This window comes from Lynx canadensis, chromosome E2, assembly GCF_007474595.2.
Source record: "Lynx canadensis isolate LIC74 chromosome E2, mLynCan4.pri.v2, whole genome shotgun sequence".
NCBI lineage: Eukaryota > Metazoa > Chordata > Mammalia > Carnivora > Felidae > Lynx > Lynx canadensis.
The window spans coordinates 59150509-59168741 of record NC_044317.1 but is presented as its reverse complement, the minus strand read 5'-3'; positions in this window follow the sequence as shown (position 1 = coordinate 59168741).

Genomic DNA, 18233 nt, shown 5'->3' with positions numbered 1-18233 from the left:
GTGGGACTTCACAGAGGTGGGCAGAAGGGGATTTTAGAGTGGGCACACCTCATTTGTAAAGTCAGTTTTAAGGATCCTCCATGGTAATTCCTGTGCTAGGCCTGTGATAAACCTTTTCTTTTTTTTTTAAGTTTTATTTAAGTAATCTCTATACCCAACATGGGGCTCGAACTCATGACCCTGAGCTCAAGAGTGGGACCCTCCTCCCACTGAGCCAGCCCCTGTAACAAGCCCTTAGCCCTCTGAAACCCTTTGTGATGCATCAGAGTCATGAGGAATGCTTTCCTCAACACCCCCACCCTCCAGTGATGTGACATTGGGCGAAACAGTCTCATTGCTTGTTTCTGTTTGCTTCACTCTCATATGAGATCATACAGTATTGGTTATAAAGATTAAGGAGAAATGACATAATGTGTGTAGTGCCTGTCCCTGTGCCTGGTCCTCAGAGCAATCCTCCACCCATGGAAACACCCCATTTCCTTGCTCGGTTTTGTCATATCATTGTCTTCCTCAAAGACATTCTTGCCCTGGGTGCCTGGGTGGCTCAGTTGGTTAAGCGTCTGACTTCGGCTCAGGTCATGATCTCATGCTTTGTGGATTTGAGCCCCGCGTTGGGCTCTGTGCTGACAGCTCAGAGCCTGGAGCCTATTCAGATTCTGTGTCTTCCCCTCTCTCTGCCCCTCCTGTTTGCACTCTGTCTCTGTCTCTCTCAAAAATAAATAAACGTTAAAAAAAATTTTTTTTTAAAGATGTTCTTGCTGAGTAATTGGGACAATGTGACTTTGCGTTGTGTCTACAAGAGTATACTCCTCTGCGAAATGCAAAACAATTTTTTTTAATTTATTTATTTATTTTGAGAGTGCACGAGCAGGGGAAGGGCAGAGAGAAAGAAGAGAATCCCAAGCAGGCTCTGTGCTGTCAGCACAAAGCCTGATGCAGGGCTTGAACTTACAAACCTTGAGATTACGACCTGAGCCGAAATCAAGAGACAGACACTTAACTGACTGAGCCACCCAGGTGCTCAAGAAATACAAATTTATATAATCATCCAACAAATGAGCTTTATAGTACTAACAGTTCATGATCTCTATGTCACAATGAATAATAAACATTTTCTCAGTGTTGCGAAATTACTTGTAAATATCACAAAAGGTAATGATAATCATCTTTGAAAAAGTCTGTACCTGAGATTCTGACAGCCTGAGGCCTCGTCACTAATTTGGGGGATTGAGGAAGTGACTGCAAAGGTCTGTCCTCTTCTGGTTTCCCTGGCTCCTGGGGACCAAGAAAGGTGACTCCAGCTCCCTCCTTGTCTGGGACCTGGATTCCAATTCTTTCTCTAGATATCTGAGGCTATCAGAAACTCAACTCAGCCTGTGGACTGCCTTTATTGAATTTAAAAATGTCCAGGGACACCTGGGTGGCTCAATCAGTTGAGCGTTCCACTCTTGATTTTGGTTCAGGTCACGATCCCAGGGTCATGGGATCGAGCCCCGTGTTGGGCTCCATGCTGAGCACGGAGACTGCTTAAGATTCTCTCTCTCTCCCTCTGCCCTTCACCCTCACTCACACACTCTCTCTCTAAAATAAAATAATAAATATAAATAAATTAATTAATTAAAATGTCTATTGGGTTTTGAAAAGCTGCCCTAAAATATCATGAATAATCTCCTATGATCCTAAAGGAATAGGACCAGTAAATACTACTTTACTCTTTTGTTAGTGTTCTGATTCCACCAAATAGAGTTGTTCTAAATGACATTTTGGACATAATGGAAGAAGACCAATCACATTCTGTCTCTGAATGTTTGCTGATTAAGCAGGAGCATCCTTTTATTTTCCCGTTCTCTCTCTAGTTTACTAATCCTGCTCCAACCTACCTGCATGTATGTTCACCCTCCTCACATCTGTCAAATAGCATCCCCAGATATCAGCAAGACGACCCATCCATGAGACAAAGCCAAGCTCCCTCCAATCCCAGCATGACAAAGCACTTCCTCAATGATGTCTCCTAGCCTCTGCGTGAAGGGGGCAAGTTGGGACCTTTTCTTTTGTGATTTGAAGGTGGTTTAAGTGGAACTTTCAATGCAGAGTTTTCCTAAGGATTCAGTAGGAATCATGCATGATACAATGATTTTGGAATGATGAGACAAAGTGATGACAAAGTCAGTCATCTGAGGTAAGGAGTTCAAAGACTCTGGACCTCTAAACTGTTGTATAATGATTTCTGTCAAAGAGATGGACCTTTCAGACAGTTCCTAAAATGAACGAAGGTTACTTGCAACCTTTGTTATGTTGTGTTCCACTCACAGCACAATGATAGCAAAATTGTGCTGTGAGTAGAACTGTACAATCAAGTAGGAGTGGACAATGAACTGTGTGTGAATGTTGTAGTAAGTACGCTGTATGTGTGGATTTATCCACTCTGATGTTCCGTGAATTTTTATAGGTAAGAGAGAAGTAGAGGGTACTAAAAACCACAGGTGAATAGTAGCAAGTTTTACAAAAGGCTAAATGGCCACTGGACAGCTAGATGACCACTTATTTAGCTATCAGAACAAAAGAGAGTGGAGGGTCAGTTCTCCCAACTATGCTATTCATCTTTATGGGTAATACACAAATATAATATAATGGATGCTAGTCCAAGACTCATCAGACCAATAAGGTGAAAAGGAAACCATAATTAGATTCCAAGTAAGCATAAAAGTTTAAGAAAAAAAATCTATGGAGTAAAAAATAAAAATAAAAAGACAAAAGGTTATATCATCATTGAGAACCAAGGTATTAACAATACTATTGAAAGAAACAGAAAGTCCCAAGAATAAAATTGTATCTTTTTTTCTTTTTTAAGATTTTATTTTTAGGGGCGCCTGGGTGGCGCAGTCGGTTAAGCGTCCGACTTCAGCTCAGGTCACGATCTCACGGTCCGTGAGTTCGAGCCCCGCGTCGGGCTCTGGGCTGATGGCTCAGAGCCTGGAGCCTGCTTCCGATTCTGTGTCTCCTTCTCTCTCTGCCCCTCCCTCCTTCATGCTCTGTCTCTCTCTGTCTCAAAAATAAAAATAAAAACGTTAAAAAAAAAATTAAAAAAAAAAAAGATTTTATTTTTAAGCAATCTCTACACCCAACGTGGGGTTTGAACCTACAACCCCAAGATCAAGAGTCACATGCTCCACTGACTGAGCTGGCCAGGGGTCCCTGTCTTCAGTGTCTTATATCAGTGTCTTACGGTTTTCAGCATACAGGCCTTTCATCTCCTTGGTGAAATTTATTCCTAGATATATTATTCTTTTTGATGCTATTGTAAATAGGATGGTTTTCTTAGCTTCTCTTTTTGATAGTTCAGTATTAGCATATAGAAATAACTGATTTTTGTATATTGATTTTGCATCCTGCAACTATACTGAATTTATTATTCTAATGGGTTCCTGACTAGTTCTTGATGTTCCTGTTCAGATTTTTGGAGACAACCTTTGAAGGGGCTGGATGCTTTGCGCTGGCCATTGAGATCAACAGAGATGCCAATCTGCTTCCCAACCTCACCCGGGGTGTCTCCCTTTGGGACTCCAGGTGTGCCTGGCCCTTCAAAAGGTAGTGAATCTGCACTCAGGTTACAAGGGCTGCACTCCTAACTAGAGGTGTTGGGGCAGCCCCCCTCTGGCTGCAGTGGTTGGAACAACAAGTTCAGCTCTTTCTAGTCCCATGGCAAGACATCTGGGGCTTTACAAAATTCCTCAGGTGAGTAGTCCTGAAACCCCCATCATTATGCTTAATTACATCCCTATTACAAGCATCATGGACTTACTTATTTATACAAAGTCAAATTCTTTTTGAGCCTCCTTATCCTAAACTACAAAATCAAGAAAACTATAGTCTTCTCCTTGTAAGTTGGGGGAAGGACTGAGGAATAGATGTGAAGGGTGAAAACAGACTAAGTCCTAACGTGGTATTATTGTCTTGACTCTTACCCTCCTCCTCTTCTTCATCCTTCTCCTCTTCTTCTTCAATTTCCTGTTATCATTGGCAGTTTTCTTACCACATAGTAAAATATCAGAAATTGTATTAAGGTCTCATACCCTGTGGTCATCATGTACCAAACCAACCTTTCAGATTCTCAGATGACAGTCAAATCTTGTCTCAAAGACATTATTTATACATCGCTACCATAACAAAAACAACCACAATAGTAGCATCCACTTAAGAAGGAACTCTGATTCTCCTGGAATTTCTCTAAGAAATTCTCATTTTGAGGAATCTGTGGTAGCAAGGTATTGTGCCTTCATTCTTGCCTGGGGATTTCAGAAGCCGTGAGTCCCACCCCCCTGTACCAGCCAGGAGAGGAGAATAGAAATAGTGCACGGAGTATTCTCAGAAGAAAGCCTTATTGGACTTTCCATTCTTTTATGTGTGGCTGACTGTCAGACAGAGGTCTGTCTGGGGCGCCTGGGTGGCTCAGCTGGTTGAGAGTCCAACTTTGGCTCAGGTCATGATCTCACAGTTCATGAGTTCAAGCCCCGCATGGGGCTTGCTGCTCTCAGTGCAGAGTGCTTTGGATCTTCTGTCCCTCTCTCTCTCTGCCTCTCCCCTGGTTGTGCACATGTGCTCGCGCGCTATCTCTCTCTCAAAAATAAAAAAAAAAAAATGTTGAAAATAAAAATGAAAAAATAAAGGGGCGCCTGGGTGGCTCAGTCAGTTAAGCATCTGACTTCAGCTCAGGTCATGATCTCACAGTTCATGGGTTCAAGCCCCACATGGGGCTCTGTGCTGACAGCTCAGAGCTTGGAGCCTGCTTCGGATTCTGTGTCTCCCTCTCTCTCTTCCTCTCCCCCACTTGTCTCTGTCTCTCTGTCTCTCTCAAAAATAAACATTAAAAAAATAAAAAATTAAAAAATTAAAAATAAAAAAAAAGATAGAGGTCTGTACTTATGGTGTTTCCATGCTTCGGGTTGGATTTAAACACAGCTTTTAAAAAGAAAGATGTACAAGTAGACACCAGAAACAACTGTCTGGCCTTCTGAATTACTCAGTGACGTAACATATTTCAACAAATGCTATGGAAGGATATTCTCTCTTCCTATTTAACCTAGCTGTGTTCAGTGCCAGATAAATGGGGCAAGCCAACCAAGAATGGAGATACATTGTTGATTTTAAAGTATGTCCATCCAGCATGGTAAAACGTGGGACGAAGGCACAGTGGTGTGGGTGGTTGTCATAGAAACGGAAGCACGTTCCAATTGAGCAGCTTTCTCAGAAGGGTTATTAGTGGGATTTGAATTTTAACTCAGAGATGAGATATTTAACCACCACAGCATGTCCTGCTGCAAATGACACCCTTTGAACAAAAGAGAAAAGACAAAGGGTACTCGGAAATCTAGGGGATCTATTACATTGGTGTCCAAGCATTCAAGAGGTTTTATTACATGCTCTCCCTGGTATCCATATTTTCTTTCACTCCTCCCTAACTGTTGTACCCTGCATCCTTCTTGATGCAAAGAAATGTCAATTTTATTATAAATTTAAAAAATAATCCATAAAAATGAAATATTAAAAAGCATTACTTGAGAGAAGGGGCAGCATGCGTGCAAGTCGGGGAGGGGCAGAGGGAGACAGAATCTTTTTAAAAATTGTTTAATGTTTATTTATTTTTAAATTTTTTTAACGTTTATTTATTATTGAGAAACAGAGAGAGACAGAGCATGAGTGGGGTAGGGGCAGAGAGGGGGGAGACACAGAATCTGAAGCAGACTCCAGGCTCTGAGCTAGTCAGCACAGAGCCCCACACAGGGCTCGAACTCACGAACCGTGAGATCATGACCTGAGCTTAACGAAATGAGCCACCCAGGCGCCCCTAGACAGAGAGAGAATCTTAAGCAGACTCCCACTTGCGCTTTCTCTTTCTCTCTCTCTAAAAAAGAATAAAAAGAGCAGTCTACAAAAGAGAAAAACCATCAAACCTGGGTGGTGGGGGTGAGAGGGCTGGCTATCCGCATCGTATCAAATGTGCAATGCCCCGTCTTGGAGAGAGTGCCAATCTTTTTGTTCCTTCCAGACACAAACAGTGCAGGCTCTGCCCGAGGGTCATTATCCAAATAAGAAAGGGGACCACTGCCTTCCCAAAACGGAGACTTTCCTAGCCTGACTCTAGCATGTCTCACACTGTCCTTAACTGCCCTCTCCGTTCTGACCCTGGTGGTGTTTGTGAGGCATTGAAACCCCCCTGGTCAAAGCCAACAAGTGGACCCTCAGCAATGCCCTCCTGTCTCCCCCATGCTCTGCTTCCTCTGCCCCTTGCTCTTCCTCGGCTGCCCCACTGCTGCCACCTGCCTCATCCATCCGACAGACCACATCTGCAGCTGGGTTCACGGTGGCCCTGTCCCCCATCTCAGTCAAGACCATCACTGTAGTCATGGTCAACAAGCAGGGTCCAGAGGTGAGCGGGTCCTTGCACAGCTCACTCCTCTGCTCCTCGTCCAAGGGGTCCTCTTGGGGTCTGCCTGGGGATGTCTCCCCCCTTCCTGGACAAGGACCCTCAGTCTTCACTCGGCCACATCACCATCCAGTGTAATGAGGGCTCTGATGCCGCCTCCTACTGTGTCCACCTTCTGCCCTGTTACCTAGGCTTCTTGATCCTGGGACCCCTGCTGTTGCTTTCTGGGTTAAGAAACCTGCCTGACACCTTCGGTGAAGTCAAGTGCCTCACCTTCAGTATGCTGGTGTCCAGCAGTGTCTGGGTGGCCCTCCTCCCAAGTCGCCACGGCTCCCAGGGCAAGGCCACTCTGGCTGTGGGGATCTTCTCCATCGTGGCCTCCAGCGCCAGGCCACTTGGCTGTATCTTTGTCCCCAAGTGCTGTGTGATCCTCCCTCATCCAAAGGAACACCCTTTGGTCTTTAAAGAAAAGGCCCAAGAAACCAGAAACAAAAGGACCCCATCAGGATCGGGTTAAGATGGTGGAGCAGGATGGAGGCCCCGAGCTTGTCTTGTCCTTGAAATGCAGCTAGATCAGCACCAAGCCATTTTGAACACCTAGGAGACTGATCTTAGGATTAACACAACAATCTGCATAACCTGAGGCACAGAACTTGGCCGTCCGCAGTACAGAGAGGTGAAATGGGGGAAAGAAAAACCGTGGAGGGTAGGAAACTGTTTTTGCAGAGAGAAGACAGAGAAAGAGAAAGGGGAGAGTGTGGCGCATTGGGGATTGTGCAAGAAAAGCACTCCCCTGAAAGCAGCTGGAGAGAAAGAGACAGAAAGAGTGAAAACACTCAGAGGGGACTGAACAAGAAATCTGTTCCCCAAAACCATTGAGGAGAAGAAAGGAGAGGGTTTCGATGCCACCAGCATTCTATAAACAGTGGAGCACAGAGTCTGAAGTTCCAGATTTCAGTGCCTGGCAGTGCTCTGGCAAGGAAATAGGACAAATCGCCAGGAGCAGGAGTGGGGTCTGAGGGATCTGTGTGCCACACAGGGAGAAATGGTTCCCCTACTTGTAGTGCATTTGGTGGAAGCCATACAGCCTGGCCTCATCACAGGCAAATGTCCCAGAGGACCCTGGAGAGCAGCCGCATTTGTTGGTATTGAAACAAAGACACCAGAGTGCAGTGACAACTGGTGCCAGCTGTGTGTTATGATTTGACTTAATCTCTGAACCTCTGCTGCTATGTGATTGCATGAACATTTTCTGGGGCAAGCTGGCACCTGGCCATTGATCTCTAAGACCCTCCCCCAGAGGGCTGGCACGGGTCCAAGCCACAGGGGTCTGTGGGGGTTTTCAAACACAACCCCATCTAAGATAAAACTCTTGAGGGAGGTGCCACCTAGCAGGCAGAGCTTGGACACTGACAGGGTACAGGCAAGAAGTGAACGGAGGCCTGAGACAAAGGTAGGGTGCTTGATCATGGGGTGGCGAGTGAACCAAGTTCCTGTGCTGGAGACTAGGGAGTTGGGTGAAGTCATTTCCACCTCTCCCTCCCCCCACCAGCATGTGCACCACATTAATCCACCCCAGTAAGCTAAGCAGCGCCACCTAGTGGAAAATGGGGCCATTACACCAACCCCCACCCCCCTACCCCCCACCCAACTGCGCCCTCCAAGCACATCCCCTAGAAGACCACTAAAGTCACTCCACCCACTTAGAGTATGGACTACAGAACCCTTCATAGTTTCAGTCCTAGGGGAAACTGGATGTAACGTCATTCAAGTTTCATTCTGTTTGCTGGCTCATTTATTCGTTTTCTTTGCTTGTTTTTGCTTAAATTATTTTTTTCCTTTTTTTTTCTTTTTTCCCCCCTTTCTTTTTTTCTCCCTCATTCTTGGATACAGAAAGAGAAATTTTTATTTTTGTTTCTGTTTTTCTTACTTTATTTTTTATTTTTCAAATTTTTTGTTCTATTTCATTTTCTTTACTTCATTTTATTCTATTTTATTATATAAATTTTTTTAATTTTAAAAATTTACTTAAATTTTTTTCTTCTCTTTCCCTTTTTCCTCTATCCTATTGAGCTTCTTTCAATAAGCTTCTTTCAAAACACACCTAAGATCTAGCTTCCTTTATTCAATTTTTTGTTTTGTTTTTAAATTTTTAAATTTATTTTATTAATATTTTTTTCTTTCTTCAAAATGACAAGGGACACCTGGGTGGCTCAGTTGGCTGGGCATCCGACTTCAGCTCAGGTCATGATCTCAGTCTGTGGGTTTGAGCCCCTGCATTGGGCTCTGTGCTGACAGCTCAGAGCCTGGATCCTACTTTGGATTCTGTGTCTCCCTCTCTCTCTGCCCCGCTTCCACTTGTGTTCTGTCTCTCTCTCTCAAAAATAAATAAAATGTAAAAAAAATAATTAACAAAATGACAATATGAAGGAATTCACCCCAAAGAAAGAACAGGAAGAAATGACAGCCAGGGACTTAATCAACACAGATATGAGCAAGATGTCTGAACTAGAATTTAAAACCACGATAATAACAATACTAACTCGGGTTGAAAAAGCATAGAATCCCTTTCTGCGGAGATAAAGAAATAAAATCTGGTCAGGACGAAATTCAAAATGCTCTAACCAAGATGCAATCACGACAGCAAGGATGGATGAAGTAGAACATAAAATCAGTGATTTAGGAGATAAAATTATGGAAAATAATGAAGCAGAAAAAAGAGGGAAACAAAGGCAAAAGATCACAATACAAGACTTAGAGAACTCAGTCACTTATTAAAAGGGAATAACATCCAAATTATAGAAGTTCCAGAAGACAAAAAGAGAGAAAAAGGGGCAGAAAGTTTATGTGAGCAAATTATAGCAGAAAACTTTCCTAATCTGGGGAAGGACAGAGACATCAAAATTCAAGAAGCACAGAGAACTCCCATTAGATTCCACAAAACCAACCATCACCAAGGCATATTATAGTCAAATTCACAAAATACACAGACAAGGAAAAAATGAAAGCTGCACAGGAGAAAAGTCCTTAGCCTCTAAGGGAAGCAGATCAGGTTCATAGCAGACCTATCCACAGAAAATTGGCAGGCCAGAAAGGAATGGCAGGATATAGTCAATGTGTTGAATTTTAAAAAGTGCAACCAAGAATCCTTTATCCAGCAAGGATATCCTCCAGGATAGAATGAGGGATAAAGAGTTTCCCAGACAAAAACTAAAGGGAGTTCATGACCACTAAACCAGCTCTGCAATAAATTCTAAGGGGAACCCTTGAGTGGAGAAAAGACAAAACAAAACAAAACAAAAAAGAAAGCAACAAAGACTAGAAAGGACCAGAGAACACTGCCAGAAACACCAACTCAACAGGCAACACAATGGCACTAAATTCATATCTTTCAGTACTCACTCTAAATGTGAATGGAATAAACACTCTAATCAAAAGTCATAGGGTATCACAATGACCCACTGTGAAAACAAGACCCATCTATATGCTGCTTATAAGACACTCATTTTAGACCTAAAGAAACCGGCAGATTGAAAGTAACGGTATGGAGAACTATCTATTATTCTAATGGTCATCAAAAGAAAGCTGGAGTAGCCATACTTATATCAGACAAACTAGATTTTAAAACAAAGACTGTAACAAGAAATGAATGAGGGGATTATATTGTAATTAAGGGGTCTATCCACCAAGAAGATCTAAGAATTATAAATATTTATGCCCCTAATGTGATAGGACCCAAATATATAAATCAATTAACCACAAACATAAAGAAACTCATTGATAATAATACAATAGTAGAGGACTTCAACACCCCACTTACAACAATGGACATGTCATCTAAGCAGAAAATCAACAAGGAAACAATGGCTTTGAATGACACCCTGGACCAGATGGACTGAACAGATATATTTAGAACATTTCATCCTAAAGCAGCAGAATATACATTCTTCTCAAGTGGACATGGAACATTCTCCAGAAGAGATCAGATAGTAGGTCACAAATAAGCTCTCAACAAGTACAAAAGGATCAAGATCATATCATGCACATTTTCAGACCACAATGCTATGAAACTCGAAATCAACCACAAGAAAAAAACTGGAAAGACCATGAATACTTGGAGATTAAAGAACATCCTACTAAAGAATGATTGGGTTAACTGAGAAATTAAAGAGGAAATTAAAAAGTACATGGAAACCAACGAAAATGAAAACACGACAGAACAAAACCTCTGGGACACAATGAAGGTGGTCATAAGAGGGAAGTATAATGCAATTCAGGCCTTCCTAAAGAAGGAAAAAAGGTCTCAAATACACAGCCTAACTTAACACCTAAAAGAGCTGGAAAAAGAACAAACAAAGCCCAGACCAGTAGGAAAAAAGAAAGAAATAATAAAGATTAGAGCAGAAATCAATGATACTGAAATCGAAAAACAAGAACAGATCAATGAAGCCAGGAGCTAGTTCTTTGAAAGAATGAACAAAACTGATAAATCCCTAGCCAGATTGATCAAAAAGAAAAAGGACCCAAATAAATAAAATCAAAAATGAAAAAGGAGAGATTACAACCAATACCGCAGAAATACAAACAATAATATGAGAATATTAAGAGCAATAATATGCCAACAAATTGGGCAATCTAGAAGAAATGGACAAATTCCTAGAAACATATAAACTACCAAAACTGAAACAGGAAGAAATAGAACATTTGAACAGATCCATAACTAGTAAGGAAGTTGAATCAGTAATCAAAAATCTCTCAACAAACAAGAGTCCAGGGCTGGATGCCTTTCCAGGGTAATTCTACCAAACATTTAAAGAAGAGTTAACACCTATTCTTTTGAAGCTGTTCCAAAAAATAGAAATGGAAAACTTCCAAACTCATTCTATGAAGCCAACATTACCTTTATTACAAAACCAAACAAAGACCCCACTAAAAAGGAGAACTACAGACCAATTTCCCTGATGAACATGGATGTAAAAATTCTCAACAAGATACTAGCAAACTAGATCCAACAATATATTAAGAGAATTATTCATCACAATCAAGTGGGATTTATTCCTAGGATGCAGGACTGGTTCAATATCCACAAATCAATCAATGTGTTACATCACATTAATAAAAGAAAGGATAAGAACCACATGATCCTCTCAATAGATGCAGAGAAAGCATTTGACAAAATACAGCATCCTTTCTTGATAAAAACCCTCAAGAAAGTACGGATAGAAGGATCATACTTCAAGATCATAAAGGCCACATATGAAAGACCTACCACTAATATCATCCTCAATGGGGAAAAACTGACAGCTTTCCCCCTAAGTTCAGGAACATGACAAGGATGTCCACTCTCACTCTCACCTCTGTTATTCAACGTAATGTTGGAAGCCCTAGCCTCAGCTCTCAGACAACACAAAGAAATAAAAGGCATCCAAATCATCCAGATGGAGGTCAAACTTTCATTCTTCACCGATGACATGGTACTCTACGTGGAAAACCCAAAAGACCACCAAAAAAACGTGCTAGAACTGATCTATGAATTCAGCAAAGTTGCAGGATATAAAATCAATGTAAAGAAATCGGTTGCATTTCTATACACCAATAATGAAGAAACAGAAAGAGAAATCAAGGAATCAATCCCATTTGCAATTGCATTAAAAACCATAAAATACCAAGGAATAAACCTAACCAAAGAGGTGAAAAATCTATACACTGAAAACTATAGAAAGCTTATGAAAGAAATTGAAGAGAACACCAAAAAATGGAAAAATATTCCATGCTCATGGATTGGAAGAACAAATATTGTTAAAATGTTGATACTACCCAAAGCAATCTACATATTCAATGCAATCCTTATCAAAATAACACCAGAATTCTTCACAGAGCTAGAACAAACACTCCTAAAATTTGTATGGAACCAGAAAAGACCCCGAATAGCCAAAGCAATCCTGAAAAAGAAAACGAAAGCTGGAGGCATCACAATTCAAGACTTCAAGCTGCATTACAAAGCTGTAATCATCAAGATAGTATGGCACTGGCACAAAAACAGATACTCAGATCAATGGAACAGAATAGAGAACCCAGAAATGGATCCATAAAAGTATGACCAACTAATCTTTGACAAAGCAGGAAAGAATATCCAATGGAATAAAGACAGTCTCTTCAGCAAGTGGTGCTGGGAAAACTGGACAGCGACACGCAGAAAAAATGAACCTGGACCACTTTCTTACACCATACACAAAAATAAGCTCAAACTGGATGAAAGACCTAAACGTAAAACAGGAAGCCATCAAAATTCTAAAGGAGAAAACAAGCAACAACCTCTTTGACCTCGGCCGCAACAACTTATTACTTGACATGTCTCTGGAGGCAAGGGAAACAAAAGCAAAAATGAACTACTGGGACCTCATTAAAATAAAAAGCTTCTGCACTGCGAAGGAAACAATCAGCAAAACTAAAAGGCAACCGACAGAATGGCAGAGGATATTTGCAAACGACATTTCAGATAAAGAGTCAATATCCAAAATCTATAAAGAATTTATCAAACTCAACACCCAAAAAACAAATAATCCAGTGAAGAAATCGGCAAAAGACATGAATAGACACTTTTCCAAAGAAGACATCCAAATGGCTAACAGACACATGAAAAAATGCTCACCATCACTCATCATGAGGGAAATGCAAATCAAAACCACAATGAGATCCCACCTCACACCTGTCAGAATGGCTAACATTAACAACTCAGGCAAAACAGATGTTGGCGAGGATGCGGACAAAGAGGATCTCTTTTGCATTGCTGGTGGGAATGCAAGCTGGTACAGCCACTCTGGAATGAAGGTTCCTCAAAAAATGAATACTAGAACTACCCTATGACCCAGCAATTGCACTACTAGGTATTTACCCAAGGGATACAAGAGTGCTGATTTGAAGGGGCACATGCACCCTAATGTTTATAGCAGCACTATTGACAATAGCCAAAGTATGGAAAGAGCCCAAATATCCATTGACTAATGAGTGGATAAAGCTGTGGTATGTATGTATATATATGTGTGTATATATGTATATATATAATGGAATACTGCTCGGCGATCAAAAAGAATGAAATCCTGCCATTTTCAACTACATGGTTGGAACTAGAGGGTATTATGCTAAGCGAAATTAGTCAGAGAAAGACAAATATCATATGACTTCACTCATATGAGGACGTTAAGATACAAAACAGATGAGCACAAGGGAAGGGAAGCAAATATAATATAAAAACAGAGAGGGAGGGGCGCCTGGGTGGCGCAGTCGGTTAAGCGTCCGACTTCAGCCAGGTCACGATCTCGCGGTCCGTGAGTTCGAGACCCGCGTCGGGCTCTGGGCTGATAGCTCAGAGCCTGGAGCCTGTTTCCGATTCTGTGTCTCCCTCTCTCTCTGCCCCTCCCCCGTTCATGCTCTGTCTCTCTCTGTCCCAAAAATAAATAAACGTTGAAAAAAAAATTTAAAAAAAAAACAAAAAAAAAAAAACAGAGAGGGAGACAAACTATAAGAGACTCTTAAATAAAGAGAGCAAAGTGAGGGTTGCTGGCAGGGTATTGGGTGCAGGGAAGGGCTAAAAGGGTGAGGGGCATTAAGGAGTGCACTTGTTGGGATGAGCACTGGGCGTCATATGTAAGTGATGAATCACTAAATTCTATTCCCAAAATCGTTATTAGAGTATATGTTAACTTGGGATGGATGGATTGGATGGATTGGATGGATGGATGACCCCATCATACATAGCCTGTTTGTTGCAGAGAAATTGTAACCTGATTATACAAAATACCCCCAAAAATCAATAAAAAAACAAATGACTTATTTGAAAAAAAAAAAAAAGAAATGAAAATGAAAAATGAAAAAATGAAGTACAGACAGGCAATTTACAGAAGCAAAACCTGAATCATCAATGATTAGTAAAAAGCTGCTAAGTTTGATTAGAAATCAAAAATAAATTTAAACCACCATGGAGTACTCCTCATGGCAATGCCAAAAACTACAAGTCTGTAATCACTGTTGACCAGGATGTAGACACACAACATACACACACACACACACAGAAAGGATTGGATAAACTTGGCACCTGTTAAAGAATATTTCCAGAATGAATTCTTAAGTAAAATTAGGAAGGTATAAATGAGTGTCAACTGGGGTGCTTGGGACTCAGTGGAGCACGTGACCCTAGATCTTGGGGTTGTGAGTTAGAGCCCCATGTTGGGTGGAAGGATTACTTAAAAAAATAAAAAAATTGTGACTTTTGAACCATGTGGACATTTTACATGTTCATACATAAAATAAAATTTTAAAAAAAGTCAAAACACCACCTATAAAAATAAGGAGGGGGGCATTCAACCTCTCTGTGCCTGTCTCCTCCTTTGCAAAATGTGGATAACAAGAGAATCCACCTTAAGGACTTGGTATAGAAACTCAATGAAGTCATCAATATATTGCACTTAGCAAAATCTCTAACATGTGCTCAGAGCTAAATAAAGGTTCCTATTATAAATTGATGATTTTAAAGTTGAGCTAATAATCACTATCCTTTAAGTTGCAGGGAAAATTATACGACAATAATGCAGGTAAAGCATGGGGCACATAATAGGCAATTAATAAAAAACCACTACAACTTAAGATTCTCTGGAGAAACAGACCAATAGGATATATATAAAGAGATTTCTTTTTTTTCTTTTTTTAAAATATAATTTATTGTCAAATTGGCTAACATACAGTGTGCTCTTGGTTTTGGGAGTAGATTCCCGTGATTCATTGCTTACATACAACACACAGTGCTTCTTAGGACCAATTGGCTCATGTGTTTATGGGGTCTGAGAAGACCCACAGCTTGCCATCTGCTCGCTGGAGACCCATGAAAGCCAGTGTTGTAAATTCCACACCAAGGGGTCAGCCTGAGACAGAATTTGCCCCTTCCTCAGCCTTTTTTGTTTTATTCAGGCCCACAGTGGATTGGGTAATGGCAACCACGAAGGTAGGGTCTTTGGCTTTACTCAGTCTACTGATTCAAATGCTAACATCTTCCGCAAACACCCTCACAGACTCACAGAAATCACCTTTTTTTTTTTTTCCAGAGTTTATTTTTAAGTAATCTCCACCCAACGTGGGGCTTGAAGTCACAAACCCGAGACCAAGAGTCACATACTCCAATGATGAGCCAGTCAAGCGCCCCTCAGAAATCATCTTTAACCAAGTATCTGAGCAGCCCATGATCCAGTCAAGTTGACACATAAAATTAACCACCACAATCACCAAAAATGGGGGTGAGGTTAAGATTTATTTTAAAAGTCATACATGACCATATAACTAGATGTCACAAAAATGATGGGTCATGGGCTATAGTCAGACTCCGGATGTGTCTGGCCAACACAGTGTTCGCAAAACAAGTTCTATTAGTGCCCATCTCTAAAAATAGAGACGCTTTCCACATGAATTGGCGTTCCTTGGGGTGAAAAAAAATCAGTTTAGGGGAATTCTAGGTAAGTCTGCATCCCCACATAGCAGCACTCTGCTGGAGATGTGGGATGGATTCCATCCACAACTATCCCCATCGCTCTCTACGTCTCACACCCTGCCAGCACCCCTCACTTGCAGCATTTGCCTGCCCCGCACGGGGAGCCGAGTTTGAGAACGCCTGCGTGCAAGCAATACCCCTCAGCCCGGCTGAGCAATTGCGGGATGTGGCCACCAGGTGGCACCATGGCTGCGTGCTGCTCAACCACTAGATGGCACTCGATAGCTTTAGGAAAAGCAACTACCATCTGCTGAGCTCCTAACTGTGTGCTGGGAGCATCAGATGTGACTTCCTTAAATCCTCACAAGTGTACATAGGGAGTTGTGCCTCCTATATGGTGGCGGGGGGCGGGGGGCTGAGGCTCAGAGAGAGGCCCCATTTATAAGACCGGACAAAGCATCTCTCTGGGTGGCCAGAAGGGTTCAAGGCCATACTGGGTGTCAAGCGTTCAGCCTAACTTCTGCACAGTGTGTGCTTGGCAAATGGCACTTAGTTGCTATATTATTACCACAGTTGCTTGGTTATTATTACCAGATGCATCTGACCGTCAGTTCTGCTGGTTGCTCCCAACAGTGAAGGAACCCTGACATTGAGCTGGTCCACAGCCACCCTGAGTCAAGGCTACCCTTCTCAGCCTCCCTCACAGCCGGTGTTAATGGAACACGGGCAGAGTGATGTATCCCCTTTATGCCCACTTTCATCCGATCTCTCCCTTCCTTTAGATTGCACTGCACTTCCTCCCAGAAATCCTCCCTGGGGTAACCCCCACTCTGCCTCCCCTCTCCCAGCTTGGGTGGAGGAAGCATTTATTAGCTTGTGGTCCCTCAGGATCCTATACTTTTCCTCATCTCAGAGCTTTTCACACTCACGGCTGCCCATTCGTTTGTCTGCCCAACCTCTGCCCACACCACCTCACCCCAAAGGACTCTGAGGTGCAGGAACGAACGAGGAAATTCTTCTTGGGCTAGAAGAATCTCTACCCCTGTGGTTCCCAATCTGGACTGAACACCTGAGGAACTCTTTCGTCTTTCCAGCTTGATTATCACTGACACATGATACTGTGTAAGTTTAAGGTGCACAGTGTGTTGACTGGATACAATTATACTGCAAAATGGTTAACACCACTGTTAGCTAACACCTCCATCCAGTCACACAAATACCATTTCTTTAAAAAATTGGAGCAGTACAGGGGCGCCTGGGTGGCGCAGTCGGTTAAGCGTCCGACTTCAGCCAGGTCACGATCTCGCGGTCCGTGAGTTCGAGCCCCGCGTCGGGCTCTGGGCTGATGGCTCGGAGCCTGGAGCCTGTTTCCGATTCTGTGTCTCCCTCTCTCTCTGCCCCTCCCCCGTTCATGCTCTGTCTCTCTCTGTCCCAAAAATAAATAAACGTTGAAAAAAAAAAATTAAAAAAAAAAAAATTGGAGCAGTACCACCTGGGGCCAAATGAAGCCCAGTGTCTGGGATGGAGCCCCCCACGTGATTCCAAACTGCATGAGGTAAAGGAAATGCTATAAGGGTGCTGTGCAGACCCTTGGATATTCTGTCAAGGTCTTGTTACAGTCAAAAGAAAGAAGGGATCTTTCTTGGGGGAATGGGGCCCCAGGAATCTAGAATGGGGTTACATGTTCCAATCGACACCAATTGTAATGCCTTTTGGTTTTTTTCCCCACTTGCCACCACAAGCAGTTCTCTGACACCAGCTGGGGGTCCTACAATTTCAACTCTTTTTTTTTTTTAATTTTTTTTTTAACGTTAATTTATTTTTGAGACAGAGAGAGACAGAGCATGAACGGGGGAGGGGCAGAGAGAGAGGGAGACACAGAATCCGAAACAGGCTCCAGGCTCTGAGCTGTCAGCACAGAGCCCGACGCGGGGCTCGAACTCACGGACCGCGAGATCATGACCTGAGCCGAAGTCGGCCGCTCAACCGACTGAGCCACCCAGGCGCCCCTCAACTCTTTTTTAAAAAATTCCTTTTAATGTTTATTTATTTTTGAGAGACAGGGAGAGAGACACAACGCGTGAACAAGGGAGGGGCCGAGAGAGAGAGGGAGACATAGAATTTGAAGCAGGCTCCAGGCTCTGAGCTGTCAGCAGAGAGCCCGATGCGGGGCTCAAACTCAGACCACGAGATCATGACCTGAGCCGAAGTCAGACGCCCAACCAATTGAGCCGCCCAGGCGCCCCCAATTCAACTCAATTCTAACACCTTACCAGAAATAGCGTGACATCCCACAGTGAAGGGCTCAGTCCTACAAGACTGGCCCCCCAA